We start from the raw sequence: 13,864 nt of genomic DNA, 5'->3' as shown, positions 1-13,864 counted from the left end.
GTAAAAACAAACCACTACCCTGGCATGCCTGTGTTAAAGGGAATCTGTATCTCACACCTCAATCTTGAAGGCACCATTCAGAGCGTAGACTAGCTGTACTAGTGTGATCATTTCCCAAAGCATATTATTCAAGCATTATTCTCTCTGCCAGAATTGGCGTCCATTGGACAGGTATTACATGAAGATTATGTGATATTATTATATGTCAAAAAATTACTGGCTTCGTACCCTACTCAATTTTTGCCGGAGGTATGGAGTTCGCCCTTGGTAACTGCCCAACTATGTTGGACCAAGCAACATCAAGCCAATAGAATCGAGATACATTGGGTTAAAATACTCTTATTTTCCGAAATCGGTTTACCTCGTGCTAGATAACGCGCAGTTATTATTGCTTTATTTATTTCTCATCTCTTACTTGATTGCAGATGGACAACGAACTATATATTTACAGTATTTCGTATTCCAGAAAGCACAGCTAAAGTTCAAGTATCAAAGGACAATTTGCAGTCGGGAATTCCAAGTGGCACTACGAGTTGAAGCTGAAGTGCTTCGTGGATATAGCTGCTATCAGACACATAGTGACACCACATTAAAGCATAATTTCTTCATAAATATTCTCGTGGAAATTGCTGGTGAATATGAGGACGGGGTTATCGGTATTTGCCACGATGGCGCACGGTGGTGGCAGGATAGTGGCCTTCGCGCAGTTGCATTTATTTTAGATGGACGTACCCGTCAACAATTGTTGCTACCGTATAACAACTTCAGGAGTAGTCGTGGTCCCGGTAATTCAACATTTCGATATCTCATTCGGTTTACAGATAATAGCAATATAGTCGTCTTTGCACAAAAATATCTCCTTGGTTTAGGGACGTTTGTCACTTCTTTGAACTTGTTCAGCATCAGAAATCTTGGTATAACAATGAAACTTCTTAAAATCTCTCGGAGGAGCGAAGTATGCAACAGGATTGTTGTCATCGCTGTATCCCGTCTCGCTTTGTAATCCTCAGTTTGACTCTGAAGGAAACCTATTCGAGTTTACATTCAAACCTTTCAAAATAACCATAACGGAAAGAAAATACATGTACAATACGATGCGAACGATTCAACTAGAGGATAATAAAAGGTTACGAACAATTACTTTTGACAGGATTTTAGGAACTAGTATTATTTGCGTTTTTTTGGCAGTACACTTGCGGCGATTGTTATCGAGAATCAGGCGACAAACACAGAATTCAAATGTGAATGTATTTTATCAAAGGTTCTCTGATTGCTTGAGCCGTTAAGTATGAACACCGATTTAATACTTGTCGTGTGGATGAATTCGGACATATGACTTTATGATTACACCACAGGCAATCATTCTCAGTTCTTCGGCGTTCGTTTGGGTTTCAAAACCTGCCTGCTGTTGCAAAACGACAACAAGAGGAAGCTGTATTGACATCATCACTTTACCGTAATTCAACTATTTCATAAAATAGTTTAGGACACCAAATGCTTCAATTGCAACATATCTCAGAGAAATGTCCCTTCATTCATAAACGAAATTACACCCGCAAAATAAGCTTTATGTCGCTTAACTGTCTATATAGTTTGGTAAGGTTACATTGCATCGGTATGCACACAACATCGGAAGCAGTATGTGATATTTTGTTTACACAGTCGATGATACATGTAGGTGGATTCTACCATCAAATGTTCGCTTGGCATCAGTGGGGGTGGTATGAATGTAACATTGTCGTCATGCTGCAGTAAGATAGGTTCCATCGGTTTATTTGTAGAGCTACAAGTGGAAGGATCTTCAATCCTCGTTAGATGGCGCTTGACTGTCCTTATAATAGAAGTGAAATGATATGTACAAACAAGTTTTGAAGTAAGTTAAAGGATTTCATTTTGGCATGAAAATATTGATCAATAGAAAATCTTCACCTTTCTTCTTCTGAAGGTAGTACCTTATGATGGCCTCACATTTAACATATCATATATTTTCCGATTAGCTTTCTTCGATATATGATATGACAATAGTGGCATTATGCCCCGCGTGGTGGCGCTGAGGCCGCCGCTTTAATCAAGAGAGTTGAGTCTCTCTAGAAGCTACTTGGTCATAACAAAGGACGGGCATAACCAAAATTACTTACATTTTCGCATTGCTACAATGAAAGACCTGATACTGAAACCACATGTCTATTGACTGTGCTTTAAGAGAGACTGGCATCATGCCTAGTCTCTCTTAAAGCACAGTCAACAGACACCACTATACCCCCTCACACTCTGAAACCAACAACGCCCACCCATTCCTGCTATCAAATGCCAGCGACGCTCTGATTAGGCACAATTGCTTTTGTGTTAAAACTTCAGCCAGTGCGGGTAATGTCTCAAGACCAATTGATCTTTGTTTTTTCTTTTGGGGGGGGGGGCATCCTCTTGAATGTACCCTAAAGGAAGATGCTCCGGGACTTTGAAACACGCAATAAAATGTAGGCTATGTTTGCAATGTAATAGACCAATAATTAACTGCCCGTATTTGTGGAGTTCATGTACTAGCTTCAAAGACTGTTTTCTTTTACCAGTGCCGAAGGACTCTAGTAATCATATGATCGAGGCCGTGTACGAATTTCAGCGTTCGCAAACAAATGACCACAGAGTAGTGGACCCTCGATTTATATCAGTCTCCTTCGAAAGAGCTAGGAAAGTTAGTTTCTTGAAAGCCACGCCGTTTCAGGATCAGGATTCGTGATTCGCCTTTGATGGTTCCGTGCTTTCCTCTTCAACTACTATGTGTCCTACTCATTCGGAAGTCACAACTGGGTGCGGTATTACTCTTCTTTAGGTTATTGCCAAAAAGTTTGTGATATTCGATTTCACACGATATGTTTATATAAGAAGTCCAATGACCAATCTTAGACAGAAATATTGCCAGAATTTCGCCTCTACTTTCGAGTTTACCAATTAAAGAAAATGGTTGGCAGTGTAACTGCGCTTGCACGAGTAATAACTTTCGTACTGACGTACAGCAGATACGGTAATGAACCGAAATCCAGGATCCAGTGGGCTGATTCTGTCCTCCATTGCGGGTTAACATGCGCAATTGCTCTTGAGTGCCAGGCATTCTCCATCATAGGTCATGGCTGCCACTGGGTTTTCTCATCAAACAAAGCAACATGGAATTGCAGCTGGAGGAAAACTGGTTTAAAATACCGGTATTGGGTGATACAGGTAATACCGCTTTTTCGTTTTACAAATTTCCACAGCCAATCGTACTCAGTACTTCGGCGTTCGGATAGGTTGCAAAACCTGCCTATCATCGCAAAACGACGACAAGAGGAAGCAGTGTGTGATATTTTGTTCACACAATCGATGATGCAATATAGATAGATTCTACCATCCAATGTTCGTTTGGCATCAATGGGGATGGTATGGACTTGACATTGCCATCATGCTTAGTAAGATAGGTTCCACCGGTTTATTTGTAGAGCTACGAGTGTAAAGATCTTGAATCCTCGTTAGATGGCGCTAGACTGTCCTCATAAAAGAAGAGAAATAATATGTACAAAAATGTTTGAAGTAAATTAAAAGGTTACATTTTGTTATGAAAAATATTGTTCAATAGAAAATCGTAACCTTTCTTCTGCAGAAGTTACCTTATGATGACCTCACATTTATCATATCAGACATTTTCCAATTAGCCCTTTTTCAGTATATGATATGGCAATAGTGGCATTTTTCAATTGAATTGCACTTGCAGTTCCAAAATCAAAGTTTGAATCACCTGATGTCAGTTCCAGTCAGCTTCCGAGATTTAGCTGTGAGCATCGGTCCCAGTATTGTACATCAAATGGTTTGAATGAATGGTGAAATGGCACTCATAAATCATAGAATCAAAGTTGAAATGCGCACCTCGGAGAAGACAGTGTTTTAGTCCTTCCAGCAGGAAGATATAACAACCAATGGAAATTCGAGTTCGGATATCTTTGAGACAATGTTCATGAAATTCCTAGAATCAAGTGCCAGCGACGTTCTGGTTAGGTGCAATTGCTTTTGGGTTAGAACTTCAGACAGTGCGGGGTAATGTCCAGGGGCTTGTGTGCAGCGACGGATGAGAAGCGAACGCTAATCCATGATTTCCTCAGGATGCCTGATGTCTTTCCCATTCTTGCCGTAATGTTACGACCTTGGCGTTATGTCCCGATCGTTCAGTCGTAATTCTACAAATCAACTGAAACTAGTAGGTAACGCCAAAATCAACTTTATAGATGTATGACTTAAGTGTGACTCTATTTTAGCCGTTCTCTGTGATATCCCTACATCACTACGAACCTTTCGAGAACGAAGTAGTGTACGGATAGTGTAACACGTATTCACTTTGGCTAGATATGGCCTCGGACTTATGTTTGGTAGTTTGGTTTTCAGATCGTTATTGCAGCCCAATGGCGCCTGGTTGTGGACGTCGTTTGTTTCGAATTGTGAATGACTTCATCAGCTTTTACTCTATTTCCATCCGTATTTCATGCGTTTGCAATGGGTACTTCGCAAGACCAATTGATGTTTGCCTTTTCTTGCTACTTTTTTTTTGGGGGGGGGGATCCTCATGAATGTACCCCGAAGGAAGATGCTCTGGGACTTCACAAAACGCTATAAAATGTAGGCTATGTTTGAAATGTCGAAGACCAAAATTAACTGCCCGCACTTTGTGGAGTTTATATAGCTTGAAAGACTGTTTTATGTTACCCTAGAAATGATATGATCGAGGCCGTGTACGAATTTCAGCGTTTGTAAACAAATGAACACCTTGTACTAGGATCCACGGTTTACATAAGTCTCATTCAAAGGACTGTGGAGAGCCAGGAATGTTAGTTTCTTGAAAGCCACCCCGTTTCAGGATAATGAGCTTCTTGATTCGCCTTTGGTGTTTCCGTACTCTCTTTTCAACTACTAAGTACTAGCATGTGTTCTGCTCATTTGGAAGTCGCACCTGGGTGCGGTATTACTCTTCTTTCAGTTATTGCCAAAAAGTTTGAGATATTAGATTTCACATAATATGTTAATATAAGAAGTCCTTAGACCAATCTTAGACAGGAGTATTGCCAGAATTTCGATTCTACTTTCGAATTTATCAATTAAAGAAAATGGCTGCAACTGCGCATGTACGAGTAATTATTTTCGTGCTGACATACAGCGGATATGTTGATGAACCTCAATCCGGAATCAAGCGGGCTGATTCTGTCCTCCAGTGCGGGTTAACATGCGCGATTGCTCAGGAGTGCCAGGCGTTCTCCATCATAGGTCATGGCTGCCACTGGGTTTGTTCATCAAACAAAGCAACATGGAAGTGTAGCCGGAGGAAAACTAGTCTAAAATACCGGTATTGGGTGATACAGGTAATACCGCTTTTCGTTACAGGATATCAACATTAACAAATTTGGCTACTAGATTTTCGAAACCAAAGAATATCAATGCCATATGATTTTACTCAAGCTAGTGTTGTGGTAGTTCCTGATAGATGACTTGATAAAGAAGACTAAGAATTGGAAACTTCAGGAAGGCCGAAAGCCCAATTTCCTTTTAAGAAAGGGCAGTTTATAAACTCATGCTGCTTTTTGTATCACTGTTATTAACATATTACAGTGATGATAGGAACAGCACGAGTTTAAAATATCAAATTAAATAATCAAGGTAAACAAACTGACAATTGGAAGAAATTCCTCATTTTGGTCCTAAGCTCCATAAAGGACAATTGGGATTAGTATTGCAGTTGGTTAGTTCATCTGATTCTGATGATTCATCAGTAAACTTTTTTTCTGAACGTGTTTAATGCTTTTCCAATTTTGTTTCAGCTATTAGATAGTAGACAAACGCATTATTCGTTATTTTCAGTACGCGCAAGTCCTTGCGCGAAATACCTTGACTCACCATACTCGTCATTCGTTTTACTTAGCGTTCAAAAATGGACTTCGAAATCCGCACAATAGGCTAGTAAAATTGAAAGTAGGTTTGGCGATAAGTCGTTTGAAAACCCGGTTGGTCGCACTTTGACAGTAGTGCCGTACTAACGTAGGCCTGTTGCTAATGTACAGTCCTACCGGGAAAAAAAGGCCGGTTTTCTTTAATATCACAGATATAAATACGATATTTGAATGCGGTTTTCAGCAGAGTATGTTATAACTAGTTGGTCATATATCTGTTGTATTTGGAGGCATCTAATCCATCCCACCATTGGCATTATGAAACAAACATTTCAAAAAAGGTTTTATTTCATGTGCCTTTTCAAAAATTCACATGAGCCCATGAACTGTGCTTTATGACCATCATTTTTTGGCACTTGCAATTCCATAGAATGTGTTCGATAGTCACTGAAAAATGCACATTTTTGCTTATTTTTATTTTATTTTTTTTACATCTCTTCCATAACCTTTGATAAAGACCCTCAATCCTTCATGTATGATGTGAGTTGGCCCGGACTGCCTGCATTGCTGACCATGAGGGGTGTTCCAAAATGTCATCGGCTATCTGAAAAAAATTATCACCTGTAGCGAGCTAATAACTAATATTCAAAATAAAGAAATTAGCAGGACTTTTCTAGTAATGCAAGCAAAAAAACCTTTGTTGCATCCTAGTTCACCAATACCATTGTAAAAAAGAATGCAAATTTAATTTAATTTTTTTGGGACATTTTTAGAATTGCCTGCTACATAATGAAGAGACAGGATTATCTGGGCCCAAATACTTCAGATACCTGGCCAACCAGATATACCATTCTCTGCTGAAAACCGCATTCAATTATCTTATTCAATTTCTGTGATATTAAATCTGGAATTAGAGAAAATGACGGATGATATGTCGATGCCGGCTGATACAGGAAGAATTTGGAGCAACATCCCATGAGGACCCTCAACATTAGTTAGTTAATTGCCAAGTTGCTTATTTTACATTAATCGCTGTGAAGTGAAGTGTCATGCACAAGGTTACATGAGCTTAGCTATTTCAGAATAATGAACAGCGGAATTATGATTCCTACAAGAATGAATAAATGAAAGATATTCACCCATGATAAACTCTTATTATAATCCCTCAAAGTAAAAAAAGCGGAAAAAAGCTCTAAACACACGTGGCATTACTAAGAAAATGCGAGTACGGCCATGTGACCTCATCTGGATGACGCGCACGTGCACTATGTTTACATTTTGGCGTCATCCTACTTGACCAATCAGAAGCCGGTTGACGCGTTCTCCCAAACCCTTTCTTGACACTAGAGGCGCCGATTTCGTTCCTTACAACGCCTCCAGAAATAGTAAGTTGCCACCATCTTGAAAAGCAGTACCGCGGATGTAGATCAGGAAATAATCTTTCTTATTGCTGTGAGGCTATCGCATCACCAAAAAGCCCGCGATGCCCTACGCTGCGTTTGTAGTTGTCCGTACAATCATCTTTCAACTAAACTAATCAGTGTCAAATTCTATTCATAAATATCATATTTTGTTATTTATTTATAAGATAAAACGTTTTATGAGAGAAAGTGGCACTAATTCGGTCTCAATTAGATTTACAGTCTGAACTGGCGACACAGTTTATGACGTAGGATTGTCAAAACTCTGAATCTCAGGATGCTGACATTCAAGATGGCGGCAATTGATAAATTCCAATGTTTTTTCATTTCGGCACAGGGCGAGTTTGTCCCTAACCGAAAGTCCACGTGAGTGCACGCCGAGATCCAAATCCACGTCAGCCCGCTTTTAAGACGCAACGTCATTTCCATTTGTAGTCGCAGTTGCACAAAAAAGGAAAAATTCAAAATCTGAATCTGAATCTGAAGACTGAATTATCACGCTTTTCTGATGTTGACTACAATTTGACCCGAGACTGCTCTCCATTCGTCCATCCTTTCCGTAACGTCAATTCTTTATCAGCTTATCAAGCACTACTAAAATATAAGCAGCCATTTTAGGCATCATAATTATTCTGTGACATAAACCAAGTAACACCCAGCCAATAGGATCGATATCCATGTGGTTGAAATACCTTGTTTTAAGAATTCGGTACCTCGTGCTAGATAATGTGCAGTTATTATTGCTTATCATTCATTTCTCAGCCCTTTGCAGATGGACAACGAATTATATATTTACAGTATTTTGTAACTACAGAAATACCAGCACAGCTACAGTCCAAGTATCAAAGGACAATTTCTGGAGTCTGGAATTCCAAGTGGCACTATCACCTGAAGCTGAAGTGCCTCGTGGGTCTAGCTACTATAAGAGAGGTAGTGACGTCAACTTCCAATGTTTATATATTTTTACAAGAAAATGATAATTTGCCATATACATGTACATTAAAGCATAATTTCTTCATAAATAATCTCGTGGATATTGCTGGTGAATATGAGAACGGGGTTATCGGTATTTGCGAGGATGGCGCACAGTGGTGGCAGGTTAGTGACCTACAAGCATTTGCATTTAGTTTAGATGGACGCAATCGCCAACAATTGTTGCCCACGTATAACAACTTAAGGAGTAGTCGTGGCCCCGGTAATTCGACATTTCGACATCTTCGGTTTACATTTAATAGCAATATAGTCGTCTTTGCACTGACCTATCTCCTTGGTTTAAAGACGTTTGTCACTTCTTTGAGCTTGTTCAGTATAAGAAACCTTGGTATTGCCCTGAAACTTAATTTCTTAAAATCTCTCGGAGAAGCAAAGTATGCAACAAGTTTGATATCATCGTTGTTTCCCGTCAAGCTGAGTAATCCTCAGTTTGACTCTGAAGGAAACCTGTTCGAGTTTACATTCAAACCTTTCAAAATAACCATAACGGAAAGAAAATACATGTACCATACGATGCGAACGATTCAACTTGAGGAAAATAGATTAAGAACAATTACTTATGCCAGGATATTTGGAACTAGTATTATTGGCGTTACTTGGCCGTACACTTGCAGCGGTTGCAATCGAGAAGCGGCTGAGCAACACAGAATACAAAAGTTGTATCTGTTCCAAGCGGACTCGTGCATGGACAAGTAATCAGCTTTAGAATTTCCCATCAAAACCAAAATTCGGTACATCTCCACCGTCGTTGACCAATCTGCATTTTTCTGCTTCGTCGACGAAAAGAATAGGCTGATACTTTAGCCGATGAAATACAAATTCAGGAAAGGTCATTCATTGAAAGCATTATTGCCCTGAAACTTAATTTCTTAAAATCTCTCGGAGAAGCAAAGTATGCAACACGTTTGCTATCATCGGTGTTTCCCGTCAAGCTGAGTAATCCTCAGTTTAACTCTGAAGGAAACCTATTCGAGTTTACATTCAAAGCTTTCAAAATAACCATAACGGAAAGAAAATACATATACAATACGATACGAACGATTCAACTTGAGGAGAATAGATTAAGAACAATTACTTTTGCCAGGATATTTGGAACTAGTATTATTGGCGTTACTTGGCAGTACGCTTGCAGCGGTTGCAATAGCAAATAAGGCGAAAAACACAGAATTCAAAGGTTGTATGTTTCAAGCTGATTTGTGCAGGAACAAGTCATCAGCTCTAGCATTTCCCATCAAAGCCAAAATCGGTTCATCCCCACCATTGTTGACCAAGCTGTATTTTTCTGCTTCGTCGACGAAAAGAAAAGGCTAATATTTTGGCCGAAGAAATACAAATTCAGGAAAGGTCATACTTTGAAAGCGAAAATTTACGTCTAGTTGCTCAAGCATTGACAGTGGCAGTTGCAATTAGTAACCGGGACCATAACTGCAACATGAATCTATCAGATTCGAAAATAAATGTTATTTTGCAAAGAATGAAACGTTTCTCCACCTGGTACACTTGCTTTTGGTAAGACCGTTGTAGCGTATTTGGTGGTTCCTCCCTTTTCAGTGTTTTCATAGCCGAAAATTGGAGAGGCAGCGCGGTGGCACCACAATTAAGCGTCGGCCTTCCGTCGGGAAACTCCCGGGTTAGATACTCGGCCAGGGCCACTTCGCAACTCTCAAGTGGCCTGAAATGTCCGTCCGTTTCCCTTAGTTCTCCAGAAAAAAGGAGGAGGGCGCTTCATTACCCCGCAAATGCGACGACGTGAACGCTGATCTCGGCGTGCACTCACGTGGCGGGAAATGTTCGGAGGTTTCGGCTGCAGATCATAGTGATGTTTCTATGTCAATGTATTTATTGAAATTGGTACTACATGTATGCATTTACATTGAAATGGGAGTCATTACAGCAGTTTTGTAGACATCAGTTGATAGATGCAGGTTCACGGCGTGGAACTTCATCCGGTGTAAACTAATCATGCTGGCTTGGCTGACATCTGAGGAACAGCGAGAACATTTCGCTCGAGGAAGCGGGATAGGAGTGGAAAAAGGAGCACCAGGTCAGTGGTCAGCATCCAAGGCGTCAGCTTGACTAGACCAATTCGTTATCATATATAGGACTCCATGTGCAGTGCGGGAAAGTCGTAAAAACAAACCACTACCCTGGCATGCCTGTGTTAAAGGGAATCTGTATCTCACACCTCAATCTTGAAGGCACCATTCAGAGCGTAGACTAGCTGTACTAGTGCTATTATTCCCCAAAGCATATTATTCAAGCATATTTTCTCTGCCAGAATTGGCGTCCATTGGACAGGTATTACATGAAGATTATGTGATCATTATTATATCTCCAAAAATTACTGGCTTCGTACCCTACTCAATTTTTGCCGGAGGTATGGAGTTTGCCCTTGGCAACTGCCCACCTATGTTGGACCAAGCAACACCTAGCCAATAGGATCGATAGCCATTTGGGTTAAAACCCTTATTTTCCAAATTCGGTACCTCGTGCTAGATAATGCGCATTATTATTGCTTTATTTATTTCTAATCCCTTACTTTATTGCAGATGGACAACGAACTATATATTTACAGTTTTTCGTAACTCCAGAAAGCACAGCTAAAGTTCAAGTATCAAATGTGAGTCATCAACGCCAACATATCACTCAAATGTCTTCGGATTATCATCAGGTAGTTGTCAAAATACATTCTTGAATTTCTCTTACGATGCATTCTTATTTGATATTTAAACGGGATTGATATTGAAATATCAAATTTGAATAAATATGCACCAGCGTCAAAATTGGCAAACGAGATATGTTAGAATACATTTCTATACCTACTAATTGATGATAAACCGAAGAAAGTAAAGTGGTATGTTGGCGTTGATTATTATCATATATCTATCTCTCCTAACATTACGTGTCCGGGTTTTTGTTCCACCCTGAAAATACTTCGTGCCGAGTCGATCCATTGCCTTTTTTATTCTTAAGCAATCGATACAGCATCATTTCTTACACTTTGAAGTGGCAATATCTTTCATGTTAACTGACGGATCAATATCAATAGTAGGACACCAACTAGCAATCGGCAATATTCTGCCCATTTCGCTGCATCGGGAAAATCGGAATACGAGGTGTTACGAATGACAAAATACAGAGTATGTAAATGTATTTTATCAAAGGTTCTCTGATTGCTTGTGCCGTTAAGTATGAACCCCGATTTAATACGTGTGGTGTGAATGAATTCGCACATATGACTTTATGTTTACACCACAGGCAATCATTCTCAGTTCTTCGGCGTTCGTTTGGGTTTCAAAACCTGCCTATTATTGCAAAACGACGACAAGAGGAAGCTGTATTGACATCAACACTTTACCGTAATTCAACTATTTTATAAAATAGTTTAGGACACCAAATGCTTCAATTGTAACATATCTCAGACAAACGTCCCTTCATTCATAAACGGAATTTCACCCGCAAAATAAACTTTAGGTCGCTTAACTGTCTATATAGTTTGGTAAGGTTACATTGCATCGGTATGCACACAACATCGGAAGCAGTATGTGATGTTTTGTTTACACAGTCGTTGATACATGCAGGTGGATTCTACCATCAAATGTTCGCTTGGCATCACTCTGGGGGTGGTATGGATGTAACATTGCCGTCATGCTGCAGTAAGATAGGTTCCACCGGTTTATTTGTAGAGCTACAAGTGGAAGGATCTTCAATCCTCGTTAGATGGCGCTTGACTGTCCTCATAATAGAAGTGAAATGATATGTACAAACAAGTTATGCAGTAAGTTAAAGGATTTCGTTTTGGCATGAAAATATTGATCAATATAAAATCTTCACCTTTCTTTTTCTGAAGGTAGTACCTTATGATGGCCTCACATTTAACATATCAGATATTTTCCGATAAGCTTTCTTCGATATATGATATGACAATAGTGGCATTTTTCAATTGAATTGCACCTATTGTTCTGGCGAAGACAGGTGAAATGACCAGATCAGCTGTCAGATTTTACATATGGGTTGTTATTGTTTACATGTAGGGGAGCCACTGTCATGATCATGGGAAATCCTAGAAATAAGGTCACAGGCATGGAATAGCTGCTGGCTGATTCTGATTGGCTGTTCTTTGTTTGGGTTGGACAGTTGAAAAGGCCTGGGAACAGAGAACCCATTGCATTCCAATACAAGACTTGGCTGCTCCGATTTTGTTGAGAAGACAAAAGAATTGCCTATGGTGGACATCTGACTGGTTATGGTAATACAGTCATGATGAAGGGTCTGTGATAGCCAGCACAGGAGAATTGTGAACCAACTTTCTTCTGTTTGGATACTAAGCGGGAGTGCTTAGGCCATACATTGTGGTACTCAATATATTGGCAGTAAAATCAAGACTTTAGACCCAGGGTGTGTCAGGCGACACCCTTTTGTTGACAAAGAAGCCATCTTGTCAGAGTTTTTTTTTGGTGTTCGATGTCCCTATGAACACCAACTGAAATTGATACAAACTCTATTTATTATAGCAATGTGGTTGAACCCTCTGCCGTGCATTGTGCTCTATTTTCTGCTGGTGAAACTGAATAAGCAGACCAGATATATATATATATTTTATCTGAAACAAAAAACAACAAAAAACATGTTCTTTGTTCTATTGTTGATGCACTGCTTTGATATGTACTAGCTACCACTGACTTTCTTTGACGACTGTCCAACCGGGGTACAGCAGAACAACCTAAGGACAAGGACCAAACAATTCTCAAGACTGCCCACAATGGCTCCAGTAGTGTCAAGGGGGCCGGACAAACTGTCCTTCCTGTCGTTCCTGTCAAGGTGAGGAGTAAGGGTGGTGCTGGTGGTGTAGTCTCTAGTTATGCATTACTTGACACTGGATCAACGAACACCTTTTGCGCTAATGAACTCCTGAGTGAGCTAGCTGTTGATGGGGAAAATTCGCTCCTCTCTTTGAATACTCTTGGATCTGAAGGCAGCAAACAAATTCAGACAAAAATCGTAGCCCTGGAGGTAATGGGTATAGATGAGAAGAAGATGATTCAGCTCCCCTTCGTTTACTCTGGGCCTGCTCTGCCCGTGCCTGAGGAGTCTGTTATCGCCCGGGGTGGAATCGATCGCTGGCCTCACCTCAGGGACTTGAAACTTCCGCTTATTGAATCGCCTAAAATCACGCTACTCATTGGTCAGGATGTACCTGAGGCTCTCTTGCCCATTTCAATCATAAAATGGGGACCCGGTGAGCCATACGCTACTGAGATCGCCCTTGGTTGGACTTTGAACGGTCCCATCGGACAGATTCCTACTGTGTCATCATGCAACTTTGTTGCCATGGATCCCCTGGAGCGCCAGGTGGAAAAGTTTTGGAAAGTCGAGAACAATACAGACTCTGTTGCCCTATCTGTTGAGGACAGAAAGGTGGAGAGGAGAGAGAGAGGAGAGGAGAAAATGGCGATCATGGCTGATATCAAAGCTATGTTCCATCAGGTGATGGTTGACCCTGCTGATCGAGACGTTCTTTGATTTCTATGGTGGCCTGGAGGTGAC

The sequence above is a fragment of the Lineus longissimus genome, chromosome 1 (assembly GCF_910592395.1).
Source record: "Lineus longissimus chromosome 1, tnLinLong1.2, whole genome shotgun sequence".
NCBI classification, from domain to species: Eukaryota; Metazoa; Nemertea; class Pilidiophora; order Heteronemertea; family Lineidae; genus Lineus; species Lineus longissimus.
The sequence above is the reverse complement of the archived record's forward strand: the minus strand, read 5'-3'. Positions refer to the sequence as shown.